Source organism: Drosophila biarmipes, chromosome 2R, assembly GCF_025231255.1.
Source record: "Drosophila biarmipes strain raj3 chromosome 2R, RU_DBia_V1.1, whole genome shotgun sequence".
Taxonomy (NCBI): Eukaryota; Metazoa; Arthropoda; class Insecta; order Diptera; family Drosophilidae; genus Drosophila; species Drosophila biarmipes.
In genome coordinates this window covers 9,860,611-9,881,958 of record NC_066615.1, presented here as the reverse complement: position 1 = coordinate 9,881,958, position 21,348 = coordinate 9,860,611, and the positions used below count along the sequence as shown (strand labels likewise).

Here is a 21,348-nt window from a genome sequence, read left to right as displayed (position 1 = left end):
ATAAGCCCAAACTTAAACACTTTGCCTCTTCTTAAGCAGGGTTGAGGGAATTATAATTGAAACAGAAAGAGCCAATGATGGTATTAGGGAACACGAGCCGAGAGCTCGAGGAGATTTCGATGGAAAGAGTCAACAGAATGAGGGCTCTCGACTGGAGTGTCCTTTGAGGAAATCCCTAGTCCTCGGTCCTTTTCGATCTTCTGTCAGCTGCAGCCGCTTCTGTTTGTTTTCGCCCTATTCGAATGCCGAATGCCACCCTCCTCCTCGAGTGTTGTCAAATTTTTTGATTGCCATACTTGTTTGCATGTGGGCCACGCCCCCCTTTTCCAGAGTTCGTGTCACTTTGCGAGCGGATTGTTTGGCGTCGCTGGCAGTTAATAGCGCGGAATATCGCCTGACACCATATCGGATGTCTATCTATATATCAATCCCATCCGTCTATCCATCTAACTGCCCTACTTGCCCTTTGCTCCGTTCCATTTGTCGGGTCATGTTGATTTCTGACATAATATTGACAGCTAAACAAATCCAATTATGCCCAACTCCGCTTTAATCTCTGTGTATCGCATTGAATCGCATCGTACGAGTATCCTTGGCCGTCTGCTCATTCGAGCGCTTTAAACGTCCGCCTTTCCAGGGCATTAACTGCTGACCAGAAGGACCTCCTCCACTCCACTTTTCGGAGGTGTGCAATTGAATTATTGCACTCGATGCACAAATACCAACACCCTTGGATGCAGCCATAAATATGAAATTTTCAGCACAACGCAGGAAGGCATCCTGCCGAATGCAACGCCTAAAAGCATGCAGCACCATTTGGCCAGCAGCCCCATTCCCCGTCTCTCTCTCCCCTGGCCACCGCCCATCCCTCTCTTTCTGCTTTTATCCTTCTGAACCCTACTGTACCCGTCTCTTTTGGTTGAGGCCATCTCGCTCGGTCGGGCAGCTTCCATTTTACGGTTTATTTTTGGGCATTGAATGCAAATATTGGCATAAATTTCGGGCATTTGCGGTCACAGAAAGAGACGGGTAGTGTGCAGCGAGAAAGAGACCGAGACATGTGGCATTGTTTGCCTGTTTGACTGACTGACTGTCGGAATTCTCTCGGATTTTTGGTTATGGATTTGACTTTGCTGTGGACCAGTGTTTGTGTTTTGCGGCTAGAGCCCTGCTCAGTTGAGTGGACTCGCTTCAGTTGAAATCAATTGGCTTTTGCTACATTCTGCCCCTCGCCCACCTCTCTTCTGTGGTCGTATCTGTGCTGCGGCACCAAAATTTAATAACATCTACATGGGAACAAACTGCTGGCAGGAGCTGCACACAGGAAAAAAGGTAGTAAGCATGCTTTTTTGAAAAACAAGAACTAATCAAATATAACAGAAAATAGCCCTAAGTTCTTATAGATTAAATTGGTTAAACGAAATTGTATAAAAGTATGCATCATCTATCAACCTGGTCACTTTAGAAGCATTTAAATATAAATATTTCTGTGTGCACGACTAGCTGGTCACCAACTAAATCTTTGAAATGTCATAGAAAACTTCTCAAGATACTTGAGCAATCTGTTGTTGGCTTGAAATTGTATAAATTTATTCTAAGCAACATACATCATATATCAACCTGGTCACTCTGAAAGCGTATTATATATCTTTTTTTGTGTGCATGAGGAGCTGGGGAATTTACCGACTTTGGCTTGTCACTCGCATATGTTTGAGTGCGGCCAGGCCGGGAAACTTTAACTACTTGGTCTTCCTGACTCCGGGCCGGGGAATATATCCAGTCCAAGTCGAAGTCCCTGGCCGAATCCTCCTGCCCCGCCGCCGCCTTATCCACACATGCGTGTGATTTATGTGCTTGTTTTTGGCTGCCTGCTGCCGGACATTTATCAAAAGGCGAGGACAAAACAAGCAAAACAATGGGGAACACACAGCAGCGAATACAACAGGACAACGGCGAAGAGACAGGACTCGGGGAGATTTTTCAGTTAAATTTACTTAGGCTCCTCAGTGGGTTTATTTAGTCGATGTTTAAATTCCACTCGGGAGCCTTCCAAATTCGATTCGATTTCGATCTGTTCGCTCGGTTCAAAGTTCAATTAAGCGCACATTTGCGGGCTGATTTCTATGTTCTCGTTAAGCCCTTCGAATGCCATTTGGGACAAACGAATAAATTCGCACAAACTCCCTGCCCCCAAAAGTTTGTCTATCTGCGGGCCACCCAAATCAATAAATTAAACGCCCTCGATATCCTTTAGCCTTTAAATTTGCCCTCGCCTCGGCGAAAACTTTTCGACCACCGACTGTTTTGCCTATTTCGTCGGGATCCTTTTTCGGGGCCGTAAATTGTTGACGGAAATTGGCAAAAACATCTGAAAACTTTCGGCCGCCTAAAACTATGCTAATTTCCGACGTGGGCCATTGTCTGAGGTTGGTTTTTGGACCAGCAGGATTGGGAATTACAATTCCTGCCACAAGCAGCGGGCGATTTCTCACACAAATCTTGCGGAAAATGGGCAGAATTCCTTTTTGTCACGTCCACAACTTCGATTATAAAATTTCATTTTGTTAATTATAGCTGGAGTGGTAAAATGTAAATTTTAAGAACATATTTTGTGTTGCAGAATAAATTGTCCATAATGTCCATTCTTTTTATAAGGAAGGGTATATTAAGTTCATTTCCCAGGTGTTTTTCCCCTTTTCGGATTACCAATAAATTACCAACTCTTAGTTCTAAAACAGTGTATTCCCCCGCTAATAGAAGTCAAAGTTTTTTGCCGACCACAATTCATCTTCATCTGCTGGTTATTTAATTGCCTCTCGGCAATAATAAATCTCTATTAAAAGCAACGTTTCAACGCCCCTTTACGTGTCTATTATACACGGAATTATATTCCCCTGCTTATTATCCTGCCCCGATGTTGTTGTGGTAACTCGACTACTTACAACCCTTTGAGTTTGCAAAGTGTGGCATAAATTGTAAACTCAATTCGCGGACTCTGGCCTTGAACACATTTTAATTAGCTATCACGTTCGTGTGCCATGCCAACAGCTTAACAGCCACCTGCTTTTTCCCCTGGTTCTAGAGGGTTTTCCCCGCTTTTCCCCGAGCCCTTTTGTCACTGGTCTTTGCCACTCCGTTGCCAGGCTCTCCGATTCCAGTTAACAGACTCAAAAAGAGCGCCACAGATTTTGTTCGTTTCATTTCGTTTGCTTGCTGCCGTCATTTATAGAAAAGCTACTTAGACACGACTTTCAGTCAGGTCCTGGGAATCCCAAAAAGAAATGGTGGGAGGGAGGTCCTGGCAGGCCGACAACAATGCAAAGCAGGATGAAAGGCAGTCCGACTGATGTTTAGTTGCAAAACAATTAAGCTGAAAGCAAAGCTGTGTATTGAAGTGTGGCTGTGAAAGGAAGCGGTCCGAAAAGAGATATATATTCTGTATATTCAGTGTATGTACAACTAAATATATGTACAGGGGAAAGCGGACTATTGACAAATGCAGGGGACGGGATTCGGGACTCGGAGGGGACTCCGGGCACACTGATGGATGAAGATGCTCTGACATTAGCATTAATAGAGCGACATTAATTCTGCGGCTAGGACGGCAACTTAAAGAGCCCGACTGGCAATTATCCGGAACAGGAACCTCTATTAATTTTGCAGACCCATCCTGCGCTGCCTTTAAAATGCATGCGAGTATATAAACCCATTAAGGAGGCGTGCGGATGGCACGGGGAATGGGCATGGCTTCCTCTTCCTGCTCCTAAGGAGTCCACTTGACAGGTACCTGGCTTTCCATCTTTCGAGCTTTCCAGAGGGGAGCAAGCCAGCAGAAACAGCACACGAACACAAATGTTTGCATATGTCAGGCAGGCCCCACCTTGCATAAATAATTAATTTAAAGCATCCTTTTAGGCGCCTTCCCGTAAAACTGTAGACAAAACTGCTTAAATATGCATAATTACCTGAAGCGTCCGACTCGAGTTGCGCCAAGATCCCGGAGTCAAGTTGGCTCAGCTCGAAGGGTCCAGGAGCCAGGACCAGTCAGCAGTCAGGAGTCAAGCCATCCATTCCGGAAGTGCCTGGCTCTGGGCTGTGTTCCTGTAAAAGAGGAATAGGACCAGAAATTAGTTGTAGACTGGTTGGCGGGCCGTATTCATGAGCAGAATTTACACAATTATTGCATACTTTCGGGCCATTTGCAAATGTTAAATTAATTGCCCCCAGGCAAGTGCAACTCGAGTGCCAGTGCCTCAATAAAAATCTGCTTAATGTGCTGCTAATTCCCCTTAAGAACTGGGGACGGCACGCAACATTGTCATGATAACCCCCGACCCACCGCCCCTACTACGGAGCCATTCACATTCCCATAAATATAATTACAATAATAAAGGAAATATTTACAGCAATTGTAAATACCTCGAGTCGAGTGGAAAGAAGTTGGAGTTGGGGCGACAACTCGACACGCACGGCCTCAAATTAATAAAGTCCAATTGGTGCCATTCCAGGCCCATTCCGGACCCCCTTTTGCCTCAGCCTCTGGCTGTCCTGATTGCCGGGGCTTCCTGATGAGCGTGTGAGCCCGTAAAGACTTCCTGCCTCCGGGCGTGGCCTCCTGCGCCTCCTCCTCCGCCGCCTTTGTGCGTGAGTGGGCCAAAAAAAGGAGCAGGAGGAGGAGTCTTTAGGCCTCCTAAAGGGCGTGCCAAACTGTCACTCCTGCCGCCATTTCAGCTGTTACTTTTTATGGCGCCCTTCCCCCAAATCTCTCTGTGCATAATTGCACTGCCCTATGCCAAATCCTAGCTGGGATTATTGAAAAGAGCCAACACAGCGGAAAAATGGCAATCAAAATGGGAATAAAAATCCATTTGACGTAATAGACAGCTCTGACAATTTAAATTTGCTTTATTTCGTATAAATATTTTAATTTAATTAAAAATGTGACATCTAATTTTTGTATAAAGGAATGGTAAGGCCAGGAAATTGTTTGATTTTTTTGAAAAAAAATAAAAGTTATTTAAACGAAATCAATAATAACATTTTAAATTTTTGATTTATATTTATTTAGTGTTCGTTTGCATAAAAATAATCTATGTTGTAGGTGCTTTAAAATCATTCACTTTATTAAGATTTCATAGATATATTAGGCTTAGCGGCACCACTTTCTCCAAGTGAACGGACAAGTGGGTTAGCCACTTCGCACGCTTTATGGCAGTAATATCGTGATTAAACCGGCCACACGCCACAATGTCATCAAATAAAATGTAGTTAAGAGGTTAAGTCCACTTGACAGCAGTTCGTGCGGCTTTGCCCATTTCACTGGACAATGGGAACAGGCAGAGAGACAGAGGGATCCAGCTGGAAATTTATGATTAAGCCAGAGGAGCCAAGCCGAAAATCTGAGAGTTGGCCAAAGGTAAACCTCGCTGGCAGTGGCCGCTGGTTATATGCTAAAGAGATCAGTGCCTGAGAACTGAGAACAGTGGGGCAACAATGGACGGCGTTTACCGCAGGCCAAAGTGCCACACTTAAGTGAATTACAAAGGCAGTTGGTTCTGGGCAGGCGTTTCGAGGGGGTTCGCTTGGGAGGAGTAGACCAGTCAACGCGTTGACAGCCACAACAAGCGGCTTAATCGCATTAGTGCGCCAGGAACTGGAGGAGGAACAGTGGGCACCAGGGGGTCCTGGGCGGAGGACCCAAGGACCTAGGCAAGTGCGAACTGTGAAAACTGATTGTGTGGCGCCTCCAGCTGGGGCACCGCCTCCCCCTTTCATCCGAACCCACGCCCCCATTCGGCATTGTGAGCCCCACTATTTATACAAAAAGGGAAAAGCCAGCTGGCAAACGGACGGCTACAGTTACCAGGAACAGGATCTGCAACTGGAGCAGGAGCTGTAGGAGCTGCAGGAGCTGCAGGACTGGCCCGGGCAATCGTCGGGACACAAAAGTTCACAGGGCCAGTGCCATGGCAGGAAATAAAAAATTCGTATTTATATTACACAAAAATGTTTTTTCCCCAGAGCCACGAGGAGAGCTCGGGCCTCACCCCAAAAAAAGCAATTAATCTACGACACAAGGCAAGGACATGGAGGCGAAATAAAAAAGGAGAGGAACAGGACGAGGAGGCCTATGGGCGGGCCAGAAGGGCAAAGGCAAAAAGTGCTTATTCCTGCTTCCTGCCAGCAAATCCAATAACTTATCTTGATTTTATGGTTATTTCAACAAAGGCCGGAAGTTGTAGGTGCAGCAGCAAGGACGAGGGGCGCTAGGACTAGGAGGCGAAGGACGAGGCCGACAACGAGGACGAACAATTGGCGAAAAGTTCTGTGGCGTCCAGTTTTGCATTTTGCACTTGACATGTCATTGTGTGCCAAAGCGAAAGGCATAGGAAGGGGATGCGATGGGATGGGTGGCGGAATAAGGTCCTGGCACAGGGCAAGGATTGCGAAAAGGACCCTTCTTCTCGCCGTGACTGTCTGCCATCTTGTTTATGCGACCGTGTGCAACTGCAATTGACACATGGCTTCATTTCATTTCGGCCCTGTGAGTTGTAAATTCCAAATGAATTATTTTATTAGAACCAGTGGCCCCCCGGCACACAACTGTCCGAGTTCCCACAGCAGGTGATGGGCGATTATTGACTTTGTGGTTCGGCCACGCCCCCTCATACGTACAAATCCATAAACAAGGCGAAACATCTACAAGATTAATTGTGCGAATTGAGGTGCGTATCCTGCTGCCTTTGACATTTATGAGCCGCATAAATCGTGACCATATATTCAAATGCCACATAATTCGCCTGCCACTAATTGATTGGACAAGCCACTGCCACTTAAAGGGTCTTCTTGGCGCGGCTTTCCCCGGATTAGTCGGGGATTAGCTGGAGCACGGAGTCAACAAGTCCCGCAGGACCCAATGTTTCAATTAATATTTAAATCCCCCTTCGGACGGCGGACTCCGGGCCCAAGTTAATAATCAAATTATTTTTTATGCAGCCCGCCAAGTACAGCGTCAATTACAAGTTGAGATTGAAAGGCGCGCGGGGGATTTTCCTCTTCCGGGGGATTGCCAAAAAATTTACACTCCAAGAAGGCGGAAGAAGCAGCTGCCAGCAGCAGCAGGCCAGAAAAATCCCGAGCACAGATAGCAGGCCGCCTGATAAAGCTTTTTGTTATAGAGCAAGTTTCTTTCCGGGGGCGGGTGAGGATGGGGAGGGGGATGATAAGCGGAAACTTTTTTTTCCACCCATTACATATTCATTAAATTGGAACCCGGAGAAAAGCTGAGCTCAGGGCGCAACCATTTCGTCTAATTGGTAATGGGACAAACGCCCCTCCTCTAGCCACCCCGCAGAATGACTTTTGTATTTGCGTGGCAAATAATTGAAACAAGCTCAAAACTCGTTTCCAGCCAACGAGAGCAGCCAAACGAATGACGCAATTTGGAGTCCAAGGTCTGAGATCCCCATCTGCTTACTCTGAAATCGAAAATCTGAAATGTGAAATCTGAAATCATGGCAAAAATATGCTGCTGCCACTGATGTCATTCGATTTTGGCTCACAACATTACCCGGGTTCGCAACTGCATGAATATAAATTTCAGCGGCCCACCGCTAATGGCCAATATTTTCTAATTAAATGCAATTAATGGTCTTTCGTGGTTTTTGAGCAACATAATAAAGTCCAATAAAGAGCAAACATGGCTTAAAGCGACGGCCAATAGCCAGTAACCGCGAAAACTCAGTGTGCGGGACCCGCACAAATAAATCATACGCCATGTTGCCACAGATGTTTTGCCAGCGATTATTATACATTTTTTGCGCCCACAGGGTGAGTGCGATGGCGCTCTTTAAATCAAGGAAGGAAAATGCCCGTCGATCAGGAATTATGACCCGACAAATGCGTAAATATTTTGCAAAATATCGAAAACCAATTGCAAAAAGTCAATTGAATGCCATCGATATGCAAACAGCCGCAGGATATGGGATAAATACACATATAGTGAGTGATTTAAATGCCTGTTGACGAAAACTGAGAGGCTAATTTGTTAACCAAACAGTTGGAAAATCCGCCATTCCCGTAATAACACAAAGCCATATTTATTCGTGTGTGTGGCCAGCGGAAGCTGATCACAAAATGGCTGCAATTAAACAATCAGCACAACAATTACAATTGTCGACACGACGATTCCAGGAGTAGGAAGTGGATGTGGCCACCGCTGACAATGTTGTTAGTTGGCATTAATTTATTGTAGTCGGCGATGGCAATTAACTTTTCAATAAACTGCATGACAATAATGTGGGAGTGCGGATTTATGGCGCAAGTTTCGAGGATGCGGAAAAAAGCACGGCCGACTCTCGGCGTCGTTCTTCTTTATCTGCCGAGCTAAATGTTTGCTCGGAAGCGGAAGGAGCTGCCTGCGCTGCGTATGATTGATATGTTAATGCAGCACGTATACGCCGCGTGTGCCGTCATCTTCGCCATGCCCCGCCGTCATTTGCATATAGACATAATATGCAAATATCTGCCGCAATCTCACGATGTGTGTGCAAATGGGGAGCTGCCTGCTGGCTGAGCCACAAAAAGTATCTGGCAAGTTGTGAATATGCTGCAGATGTTGACAAAATGTGTGTAAGCTTAAATTTATGCATGTGCCACATTGGATAAACATTTGCCACACCCCAAAAAAGAAGAAAAAAACCACGCGGGGGAAAGCTTTTTCCTTTGAATTGGCTTATTAGACGACGGCGGTTCTTTTAACGAGACGAGCTGCAGGTGAGCTAGATCCCGTGGAATCCGCCGCTGACACATCCTCTGGATTCCCAGAATCTGTATCTGCTGGATTGCACTGACATGCGGAATGCCGTTGACAATGTTGCACGTTTGTAGTCCGTTTCTTGCCCGGATTTTGACTTCCCCCGCCTCACCTGTTTTGTCTGGCCGATTTGCGCTGATTTGTTGGCCCGCCAGTACATTGGCTTGGCTTTTCCGGGCCGGGGTCCCTTTGGGTCAGAACACACGGACAAATAAAAAGCCGCCGCACAAAAGCCAGCCACCGCCTGTGGGAGTGAGATTCGCTTTCATGTCGCCCGGCATATGTCCTTTGTCCTTTATTAGTGGTGCTGTTTTTTCCCCTCGGTTGCAGGTCCTTTTTTTGCCCAGCCTAAGCTGATTTGGGTTGCCACTGCTTTTTTGTCGCTACAAATGGGCGTATGAGAGAGAGATATTTCTGTTTTTCTGTGAGCGGCCTTTTGCCGGCAACAATTGATTGATTGATTGAACGTTTTGATAAGTGCCGTCAGTGGTTTAGTTCCTGACTTGGTCGGAGCCTTCCTTAGAGGAATCTCTCTCTCTCTGTGGCCGATAAGCTGACCCAATGGGAGGAGCCAGACGACCAGACAGGACACTCGAAAGGAGCACGCACTCGAAGCCAGTCGGAGCTCTCGGCGAGCTCGAGAACTTCCGCCAAGACAAAGACCAACTGCACTCGCACTCGAAACGGATTTCCTTGTTATGCACACCAGCCGGGCCCAAATAACAATGTGGCATCCTGTGGCCCGCCAGGATATTCTTAGCACGGACTTCAATGCGGAGTCGCCTCGCAATTAGCACGCATCAATAGGCACGCTCCAGCACTCCAGCACAAAGCGACTCAAATGGCTAAGGCGAATGCTAATCAAGTGGAGGACAAAAGTCAGCTACCTCGGGCAGATGCACTGCACTTCGAGAGGGCAAATCAGGAGGTCTAAGGAAATCTCTATGAAATAAAACCCTCTAATGTGGTAAATCAATGGAAGTGATCTTACAGCTAACTTTCAGGCTATAACAAGAATATATTTGCTCTTAGAACTACTTATAAAGTCATATATGTAAATAATAAGACAGATGAATATGAATGAGAGAACTAAGAATGCAAAAAAATGATAAAAGTATGGGTAAAAAAACCAATTCATATTGTAATATAAAGAAAAATAAAAGAAATGCTATATTTCTTTTTAAAATGCATAAGGTAAAGAAAATTTTTAAGATTAAAGCCTCTAAAATAAATGAAGTTTAATTTTCTTTGCTCTGGTGATAGCACAAGCTCGTAGAATATTTTCTACTATATTTAGTGCTCATTCCTTTGATTCCAGCTGCCATTTTCTGCGAGTGCCCTGCCCCCTCTGCCTGCCCCGCCCGCCCAGCTCACCCAGCCCACTTTCACACATGCCAAGTGCCATAGATCATAGTCAGTTCCAGCTGAGGACCGAAAAAGAAATTGAGTGTACGCCACTACAAACTACAGACGGCGGCCCGCAAACGAGAATGTTTCCGAGTGTGTGCTTGTGGCAGCCACCGCAGGTGGCACAGCAGGTTGGCCCAAAAGTTTCGCCACAATTAATGTGAATGGTGAATATGTTTAATTGTCGACAGGCATGCCATAACCAAAAGAGTCGAGCAAAAAAAGGAAGCCGCAGCGACATCCGAAATTTCCTTGGGTTAAAATTAAAGTTTCTCGCCCTCCCGAAGGACAAAAGTGCCTTGTAGAGCGCTGCAAATTGCCAGTTTGCTAAACTTTGGTCTCTTTTTTTGTCAACCCTGGCTATTTCACGCTCAAAAGCATGAAAATTAAACTGGGGACTCTGCGGCAGAAGGGCGCTTAAATGCCCGAATAATTACGGGACATTTCGGGGAAGGTCCTGCGGCAGTGGCTTAAAGAGTTAGGTTTAATTTACAATCAATTACGGCGGATACTCCTCGCATTGTTAACCTGTCCGACACATTTAAATGCAATTTAATGCAATTTATGGCTCCGCTCTCCTGTGGCTTCCAACTCCACTACCAATTCGGTGTGCTTTATTATTATGCACGAGCATATGCATGCACGGCGAACAACGACTCTTATTAAAAGCGGAAACAATGCGCACTTCCGCATCAATTGTGCGTGCAAGTGCGTGTGTGTCTGTGAGCGTGGACGTGTACGCTGTGCCTGTATTCAGGACTTTCAGGACCTCTCTGCTCGAGCACGCAATGCGAGAGTGGGCGTGGCCCTGCCTTATTATTCATGCTGCCCCTGTTGTGGCGGCTGATAAAACTTAACAATTTATAGCGCCCAGAAGGGGGCGTGCCCACTGGCAGTACAAAACACTTGAATGCACTCAAATAACGAGGCCCATAAATAAACAAGCGTTCAATTAATAGGGTCAGTCCACGTTGCGTATTCGCCATGTAGGCGCCCGTGTAGCCTCCTTCAACGGAGGGTTAACGTTCCCCACAAGGAGCAACTTTTGCCGGCTAAGCGGAAACTTAATATGCCAAGAAACTCAGCCACTTACCTCGATTTCCATTTCCATCCGTTTGCACCAAAGATTTCCATCTCGCCCGGAGGACCCCCAAAGACATCTGCAAGAGAAAAACAAGAGAAAATATTAGAGTAAGCTCTTTTCCTTGGCTCCTTCACAAAATCAACATAAAATTCACATTTGTCAGGCAAGTTTAAAGCAGCGCTCTGCGCTGATATATCAATCTGCAGTCACACGAGGAGATGGCGACCTGCCACGCCCACTTGTAAGACACAGCCAAATGGGTGTAGCTTTTTCAGCAGTCCGTGTTGTGATTTATTTTAAATTGCGTTTAGTTTTGGGAGCCCCCCTTGGCGGGGTCAAAAGTGACTGCTGGATGTCTCCCTAAGCTTATTTGGCCGTTTTTAATGTCATTTTAAAGACAGCCAACTGACAGGGAAAAAGGAATCGAACCAGAAGCGAAGGACCTCGCAATCGGAAGCTGGGACTGTGGGCAACAAAATATGCTGTCATCACGATTATCCTTAACGTCGTATGGCTGCCAATGCCAGTTGTTTCCTCTTCCGTTATAGCCCTGACCAGAGCACACACCACACACATGTGATTCCATACAGGACCTGTTTGAAAAACGCACCGAGGACTCACTCTTCGATGGAAAGCCAAAAAAGCAGAAGGCAAAAGGCAGCAGGACACAATCATCTCGGCTGGGAAAGTGCGTTAGCTACCGCCTGAAAGGGGTGTCCTTCGTCCTTCGCCTGACTAGTCAGCAAGGCAAAAAATATGAGAAAAAGCGGAGAGCCAATAGAGAGTCTCTTTGTTGTCTGCTAATTTCGTTTCGGCATTTTTTTGCCTCCTGCAGATGTCTTCGGTTTTTTTCTTGGTTTGCATAATTTCTCTTTATTTTTTCCTCGACTGCAAATTGAAATTTAAAATTTATGCAAATTTTCCCTGTCATCCCTGACAAGGCGAAAGGGTTTCCTTTTTTCGCCCCTTTTTTTTGGCTGGCCAAGGGAAACTTCAATTTGATTTCATTTTTGATGGTGTTGGTAATTGTGCCAAAATGGGACCGGCGAAAATAAAACACAATGGGAAAACTCTGGCAAATTAATCGGAATTAAGTCCGAACATTTTTATGGCATACTTGAGGGCAACGCCACGCCCAACGGGGGGAAAAGCGAGTAGGCCGGGGACTTTATCTAAAATCTCCTGGCATGCCAACGCCATTACAGACTGAGTTTCGGCTCGCTTAATCACTGTCCAGCACGCAGTTCTTTTTTGCTTTTCCCCCGATTTTCCCCGCCAGTTTTCCCTCGACTTTTCCCCACATATGAGCCCTTTGCTGTTGTTGTCGGGCACATCGTCATCGCCAGCGCCGCGTGCAATTAATTAAAAACAAACAAATTTGAAAATGCACGACAGGCGCAGCGGGAAAAGGGGGTTTCCCTCGCTTTCTCTCCGGAGAGAGAGATTCGGCAGAGGAAGCCAAACTGTCAATGAACAATGCCAGCCAGCAGGACACAGGACTCTGGGCACAGGACACTGGACAGTCGCCTGGCAGGCGACAAAGTTGCTGCCCTAAGCGTTTTTTAATGCACAGCGCAGATTTCCTGCAGCTGCCCAGCCTTTCTCCGCTTTCCCCGCTTTTCCCGACTCTCTCTCTCCCCCTCTCTGGGGCCCTTTGGTAATTTCGTTTTATTATTTTGCAGTTTTCTGTTGCCAGCTCTGCTCCACTTTGTAAATATTAAATTATGAGCGAGAGGAACGGCAGCAGCAGCAGCGAGAAAAAAGAATGGAGAAACGAATCAACGAACTTCTGAAATTTCCCAAATGGAAACAGGAACACGAGCACGAGCACGAAAACGGGCCAAGAGTCCGGGCCCAAAAACAGATAACAGTTACGCTTACGGCCGTAATAACTGCAGTCTGCCTGCCGCACGGAGCGCCGCGCTCTGCAGTTGGCAGTTATGACACCAGGTGAGAGCCCATCCCAGCACACACCTCCTGTAGCAACCCACCCCACCCACTTTTGCGGCCTTAAAGGGGAGTTTCTTTTCAGGGCACTGTTACCAAAGTACTAAGAAGTTGGCTGGCCTCGCTAACTGGATAAAGTATATAAATTATTGATACAAGGGTAAGTGAGAAGAACTGTTTGCCTTGGACTGGCAGCCTATGGTGAAACGTTTTTAATTACATTAAAGTTATATAAGAATTTGAGTGTACTCAAATACAGTATTTTGAATTTTTAAATAAGTGTTGTGCTACTTGAGCCATGAATAAGCACTTCAAATATTGATCTTAGCCATCGGCTTAAAGTTTTTCAATCCTTCTGTCTTTCTATTTCAACTAAATTACAAATATTTACCAACTTTCTTGTACAGAAATACAATAAAATAAGAAATCAAAGTGGTTTTATTTCATGAAATAAGACGAAGTCTCGTTAAATTTGCTAAACTCAAGTTTTCATATTTTCGTATTTTCCCGCATAAACCTAAATACAATAAAATGTATCCTATATTTGCCTTTCACAACTTTCCATATTTTGCTGACTTCTTATCGTTTTCTAAGCCTTTGGAACTGCAATCTTTTTTATGCGCCACTGTGCTTATTACCCTCGTGTTGAAGTGCCCCAGAACCAGAACTAGCTGTGCATAGAGTTCCCGAAAACTCGATTTACTTTATTAAATCTGTGCTGGCCCTGGCTTCCTCTGCATTTCTGTTTGTTTTCTGGCTTCACGGCCGCTTAGGCACCGAAAATCCTCATCGCAACGCTGCGTATACGTAATGTGTGTGTGCCAACTTCTCCTGCGGATCCTTTGAACCTCCCCTCGGCCCCTGTACCCCTCTGCTGCTGCTCTGCTCCTTCAACAATTACATGACGCCTTGCCTTGCCTGGCCATTTTCCCTGCAACCATAGCGCCATATGCAGCAAATGGCCCTGGTGGCTGGGAATGGGCTGGAATTCATACATGGATATGCCAATGATGGTCATCGTGCTAACTGCTTTAAGTACAGACGGAGAGGGCGAGGATAATCCCGGCGAGGGAAAGCGAGAGGGAGCGTCGAGTCGAGCACTTCAGTGAAAAATTGAAATTGAAAAAACGACAAAAGTTTGCGGCCGCATCCGGAGCAGAGTCCTCGTGCCCGCCTGCTTCCTGCTTCCTGCCGCTCCGCAACCTCCAGCCCATCCCGTCGTCATTCGCATTCGTGTCCTGGTTGTCCCATGTCCCATGCCCCATGTCCCGAGTCCCGTGTCCTGTGCCTGCTGCTGTCGTTTGTCGCATGCAATAAGTGCTAGTTGAGTGGCGGCACTTGAAACCAGAGCCACACATTCAATTGGCCGTCTCTGGAACCCGTTCCCTGGCCTGCTTTCAATCCCACGGATACGTATATCGCCGACTGGCCTGGCCGACTGCATGTGTTTTCCAGCCAGTCCGGGCGAGGCGAGGCGCTTCGGGTTTCACTTTTGGCCCTGGGTGTCGTTGCTGGCGACCTGACGCCGCCATTTCCGCCGACCAGCACGGAAGTGGCAGTCCCCGTCCTTCGTCCGGCGTCCTTCGCCACTTGCCCCCGGACGATCCTGCGGATTTGCTGCCGCGGCCATTGCATACGAAATGTGTTGCATACATTTGCGGGCAGTGGCAGAGCAGCTCGAAGGGCAGAAAAACCCAACCAACCGAAATACACACGGAAAAAAAAGGCCAGCTGCAATCAAAATGGAAATAAACGCGGAGACGGGCAGAATGAAAATTCCCATAATAATGGCAGCGTGCAGGACATCAGGCGCTTAACGAAGGACCTGGCTTTCTTTCCTTCCTTCAGGCTTTGGGCAAGACCCGCTTTTTCTTTGCATACAAAAAGGTAGCATGTGTGCAGGCGAGAGGACTTGGGCCCAAAAGTCCTGCCTAATGTCCTTCGGCCGTGGCAGCCATTTGCCAGTTTGCGGTTTCCGTTTCGCGTCCTTTCGTCGTGCAATTTCAGTTTTAGTTGAGTTTTTAGTGGCGTCCACAACTCGGCCATTTAAGCACATTTGTCGTCTCATTGTCCTGCCAGGATAACCCGCTCCCCTCGACCACCGCTGACAGTGTGCTAATTAGAAGTCCTTGTTGCTTGTGGCCACAACAAAACAGACGTCGTCCACAGTCTGCAGGACACCACCACCACCACCGGCAGCACCACCACTACATACTATTAAGGGATATGGCCGAGAATAGCACATAAAACCGAAGGCAGGGAAAACAATGAAAACTACTTTCGGACCAAAGTCAGCGTTCGCTTTTCGGCCATAAACTGCATGTCCTGGCCACTTGAATGTCCTGGCACGTTTTGCGTGGCCTGCACATTTTTATTGTGCTCTCCGCTCCTCCTTGCGATGTGTGACTTTAATTTCGAGAGCTGTGGGCCAAGATTCTGCAGCCAAAAAAAATGGCAAAGAAGAAAACCGCAGGAGAGAAATTCTCAGCCAAAAATATAAATAATTGCTTTGCTTGCTCAACTGTGAGGGAATGTGGCCAGGATTCAGATGGAGGACGCTGGATGCTGGATGCTGGCATTGTCTTCCAGTGCAACGCACATTAGTTCTCGTCTCAGACGACAAGCCCCCATATAAATATGTATATACCCCGTGTATATACCACTCTGAGTTTAAGGGGGCTTAGGGCCTCGGTCCTCCGTCCTCGGTCCTCGGACCACATGACTTCATTTTTCCCCGGGCCGGAGAGCATTTATAAAATGAAATTTGTTTATTATGAAAATGCAGCGATGCGAGATAAGCAAGTGCCAGTTGCGGGCCACAACAAAGTTGGCCACTTGACTGGCCGGCCAGCCAGCTTTCCCGGCGTTTCCCTTACTTTCCCCCCTCGATCCCAGCAACTTTTCCCTTATCCTTGTTAATTGCTGCGGTTTCCGACTGCTTGCCAACAAAAATAAATGAATACTTTTGCGCCAGCTTAGACATGAGTGCAGAATAAATTGTTTGGCATCTTCTGCTGGCTGAATTACGCTGCACTTGTACTTCGTATCTTGTATCTGCAACTTGTATCTCTGTTGGCAAATCATGTGCTGCCGTCTGAGTAATTGCCAGAGCATAAATAAGCCGCGCGCCCCTCTCCCTTTCCTTTTTGATAACCCAATGAAGTTTTATGACCGGAAACGGAAATGCGAGCTTAGCTTGTGGCGAGAGCAACTAACGGAGCACAAAACACTTTTAAAGGCCGCATAAAAAAGACAAGTGCGGCAGCATAAACATTAATGAGCTGCAAGCTTTTTGGGAAAAAGGTGGTCGGCAATCGATTATGACCAATATTTGAGCCATTCCTCTTGGGTGTCTTGGCCTTTTTGTCACTATCACTGGGGGGCCACCGCTGCTGGTGCTGCTGCTGTGCATAATTTATGCTGGCCATAACTCAAATCTGCGACGGCGAATGGTTAAAAATGTCTTGCAACTGCAACCATAATTCGTGCAACTCGACGGCAATAAATCACAAAATTTCCATCTTCCATCTGCTTCGGAATCTGTGGTCCTGGTCGAAAAGGATGGCAATGCATATTGGCTGAGTAGCTGGAAAGTGCGGCAGCCACACACACGCACACATGTGCGACATTAACATGTGACAGGCGCCGGGGAAATGGGAATTTCCCAGCCCTTTCTGCCCCTTCCTTCCAATAACTGCTGTTAATTTCATTCATTATTTATGGTTTACCTCAAAAACGCATCAGAGCTGGGGCATCGAAGGGCAGATGGCGACCTGCAAGTGCAACTTGCAACCCCCTCGGCACAAACCACACCCTCAAAAGCACACTTTTAAATAACAAACGCACGAAAATGCTATTTTACATGAGACATGTTCAACTGGGGGGTGCATGGGGCGGGGAGAAAAGCTCGTTATTAGGGTAGAAGTCAAACAGATATTGCATGTGTGAGCATTAATGCAATTGCGCACACGAGCTATAGATATATCAGGGCATCAGTAATACAACTAGATTACTAGGTTGCATTTACAGGGGTTTCAAATGTCTAAAAATAATAAAGCACTTTATTAATGCTAGATAATTAACATAATCATAAACAACAAACACTGAGTGAGGGATAAAAAGTGGAATTTTAGATGTTTACAAGTGATGAACACGTGTATTTTCTAATGGGCAAGTTATATCAATGAAAACAGTGATTAACTACAAGGAATGTTCAAATAAATAGTTACATATTGCATTACAAATTTCCTAGGGCAAAATAAAATAATAAAAATGAAATATTTTAAATTTTGTTAGTCTATTTACGTTCATTATTTGGTGCACCTACTATATTTATGGAAATCAAATCAGATTTTATTTATTATTTTAAATGATATCATTGGATGCACAACGTTTTTATCAGCAAATAAATATTCAATATATTTCAAAGACATCTTTATCCGAATTCAGAAGATTTTATCAACTTTTTGATTAGATAAAAGGGAATTTATTTAGCATATCTACATTTACTGTGAAATAAACTTCTTAGGGTTTCTTATTGTTTAGTTTTATTTGAGCCTGGTTTTCCTCGCATTACGTATTCGTCGCGTGGACTGCACTGTGCGCCTTCTTTTGCGGTGAGTGCATTGTTGTGTCACCCCCTCGATGCAATTAAGTGCTGGCATTAATCAACAGGCTCAAGCCCCGTCTTACCCTCTAAAGCGCTGCGAACTATTACAGTTTTGGGCAGCTCCTAGATAGTAGGTCCCTTCCCCCGGCTCCTGACTCCTGGCTCCTTCCTGCTCCTGCCCGCCCGCCCCGCCGAGGATGCTTTAATTTATTTAGACCAAATACAACGCAAGCGAAAAATGGCAAACGACAGAAATTTATCTCCTGCACGCCTTGTCGCATAAATTATGTCGAAGAAGAGACTTTCCCCCCGCGTCTGGTGAAATTAATGAAAGCAGCGCAGAGCGCCGGCGAAAAGATGCCGAAGCAGCGTAAAACACGAGACAAAAGACAGTTAAAATGAACTAAAATCAAATGAAATGTGGCCACCAGGGGCGGCGAAAGGGGGCGGGCCTAATGACAGCCACAATGGGCGGAGTGGAAGGGGGCTGGAGCCGGGAGGAAGCGGAAATAAAAGCAGCAATGCCGAAGGACAGCGCCGAAGATGCGATGCAGTGCGATGCTGTGCGACTGCTGCATTGGGAATGCAACAAATCACGAGTGCAGCAGCAGCCGCATCGCAGCATCGCAGCAAATGTTGCATGGCAAATGCGATTGTCAAGCAATGACCTCATTAAGGAGGCGTGGCCAGCGGAGGCAGGAAGTCGATGCTCATCCTGGCTGTCAGCTCCGCCATGCCGGCCGAAAGCCCGCTTCCCCCGCCCCCACCCCCGCATTAATAACTGGCAACCGCAAACAATTATGGCGAGATGAGAAGTGGCAACTTTGGGCAAAATGGGAAGGGGTACACAGAAAAAAAATCGATACGATCTAGCTTGGGTTTTTTAATATGGTAAGAAGTTTCTTCTAAAATCTAGTGGAATCTTATTGAGTTTTTGAGGCTTTTAAATAAATATTTTATTTGGAAGTTATAAAAAGCTGTAAGAGGGTTAAGCTAAGATTCTCGAATTTAAGTTAGTGACATATATTTAATTTTATGAACAAACTTTCTTTCAAATGATTGGAAAAAGGTGGAAGATGGAACAAGTAATGATATTTTAGGGATCAATCTTACGAATAAATTTTTTAATAAAATTTGTTTTTAATGTTTGTCAACGGAGAAAATTTGATTTCTTTTTAAGCATATTTTTAATTTGAAGTAATTTTGGTGAATTTTCATAACCTCGTATTACAGATTCCTAAAAAATCTTAGAACTGGGGCTTATAATTTATAATCTCCAATTCAAGGAACCCTTTTTTCGCTGCAGTGCATCTAACACCTCAGCTGCAGGGGGAGGGGTGGGCCAGTGCGGGGGAGTTGGGGAGGAAAGGCCTGCCGCAGGCGAGCTGTCAGCAGGCATACAACGTCATATACGTCAACGGAATGCGAGTGCGAGTGTGGGGGAATTCAAGGGGTTTCAGCCTCTAATAATGGCGATATAATCAGTGCTAACAAAAGGCGACAAGAGTAGATAGACAGAGGAGGAGAGAGGAGATGGCAGATAGAAAGAGCGCGAGATAGAGGAGCCACACAAAGGTGACAAAATGTGACAGCGCTAAAAGCGGGACAATGACATGGCCACGGGAAAACGGTTTCCTGCCAGAGCCCGAAAAACGCGGCCAGAGCACACACCCACCTGCACACACTCAGGTGCATAGCCGCCCACAGAGACACCTGTCAACCGCACTCAGGAGCGAACTGTAAACTGTCATATCCCTAAAGCGGGCTAAGCCATAACCAAGACAACCAGGAACAAATTACATCGCATTTAAGTTTCATAATATGCTTAAAATGAAAACGCACAAAAAGTTTTCCGCCCCTCCTCTCCCGACCAGATATATTTTCTTTTGAGTATTGTCAGAAACTAAACCCCAAAAAGCACCTGACAGACCACCTGGCGAGTCCTGTTTGGGAAGGCCCGGAGAGATATCCTGCGAGTGGAGTTGCAGCAGCAGCAGCAGCAGCCTGTGTGTCCAAGACAATGGGCTGCGACAAGTGCAGTGGCGGAGTCTATAAAAACCAACGAGCTGGGGGGCTTCAGCGGGGGCAAGAGCATTTGGTCTGCAGACAAAAACTAAAAACTTGCAAATGCACAGCCTTCGGAGCGTCGGAGCTGGAAAACCGCATGCTCGACATGGAACAGAAAGAATAAACTAAGAACTGCAACTACAGGAACCACATCTCATTGTCTGGGTCTTGTTCAGGACCCAGGACCCACCCCCAAAAAACTTTGCTTGCATTCTGTGCTTAAAAAGGATTGCAACAGCAACAGACAAGACAGCGAACAAACACACAGTTGTGTGGGTGTTGGCCGTCCACATGGCCATTGTTGCTCCTTTTGCGCCGCTGCACCACTCAAAAATGGCAGAAAAATGCGGTTGCAGGGTGGTGCTGCCGGCGACTGACAGCTGTTGGCAGCGCAGTTTTGGGCTGCAGTTTTATTTACACTTTATTGACTCGAAATCAACTTGAAAATATTTGCCCATTTATGTTTAAACAGCTGGGGCGGCTGCTCAGCGAGTTGGTTAATTGGCTTTCAGTGGCTTGTTGTTAATACGGAAGCCGCAGGGCGCCGGGTTGAACTTTGAACTCGAAACTCGCCTTTGAATGGTGTCACCTGCGGCGACTTCTTTCATCGCTTTGAAGAGGATGGGGAAATTTTCCAAGGCAGCACTTTTCATAAATCATGTATAAGGATTTTCCAGGGGGCCGGTGTGTGTGTGCGATAACAAACATGACCACATGCAGTGTGGGTCACTTGGAAATTATGACAACCTGGCCAAGAAAACACACACACCCCCAACGAGCAGTGGCAGGACATGTACGTATGTGCTCCTGTTTGCTGGGAAATTCATGGGCTCTTGGCAGCCGGCCCGGAAAAACCTAGGGAGGGCGGTGGAACGCAGCAGCAAAAGCTGAGGCAGCAGCCCACGCCAATTGGCAGAAAACAAAACATGCCGTAGGGGGGCTGCCACTCATTGCCAAAAATCCACAGCCTTCCTCACCTTTTGTTGGCCCGCTGGGCGTGGCCCAGTTTCTGCCAAGGACCTGGCCCGAGCCAGAGGCCCCCCGCCGCCCCACCTTTTGGCAATCAGCTTCATCTTCTGGTTGTTCTTGCTCTCGCCTTTCATGTTTGCCAAACGGAACTTTGGCTCGTTAATATTTTTGTGCACAGCGGGCGTAAAAAGGATTGCCTCTTGGCCAGCCAAAGAGCAAAAAGCGGAAAACAAACGAAATCAGAAAAGTTCGCAACGAACGGTGGCAACAAATTTTCGTAAATCTGCATAAGCAGATCCCTTTGAAAGGTATTTGCAATATTAATTTGCCATGCAGCCAGTAGATTTGCCCCGACTTGGCCTTTGTCAGTTAACAATATTTGTGTGGATGGCCCATAAAAAATTCATTTGCCCACGCTCGAAAGTAGGCAACGGCAAAGCGAAATGTTTT

The 21,348-nt window shown here is 46.3% G+C and overlaps 1 long non-coding RNA gene across 6 annotated transcripts in view; it reads right to left on the bottom strand.

Annotated features, from left to right (window-relative positions):
* Positions 1-21,348, bottom strand: part of LOC122818190 (uncharacterized) — a 48,602-nt gene that overhangs the window by 16,267 nt on the left and 10,987 nt on the right. For 5 of the 6 annotated variants that reach the window (XR_007764018.1, XR_006367688.2, XR_007764015.1 and 2 more), the window contains exons 2-3: positions 11,316-11,382; positions 3,966-4,101 (exon numbers count right to left, since the gene is read on the bottom strand). This is a non-coding gene — a long non-coding RNA (uncharacterized LOC122818190). Of the gene's footprint in view, positions 1-2,750; positions 3,909-3,965; positions 4,102-11,315; positions 11,383-21,348 lie in introns of those variants that run through there. The other variant, XR_007764017.1, reaches the window with a different exon arrangement.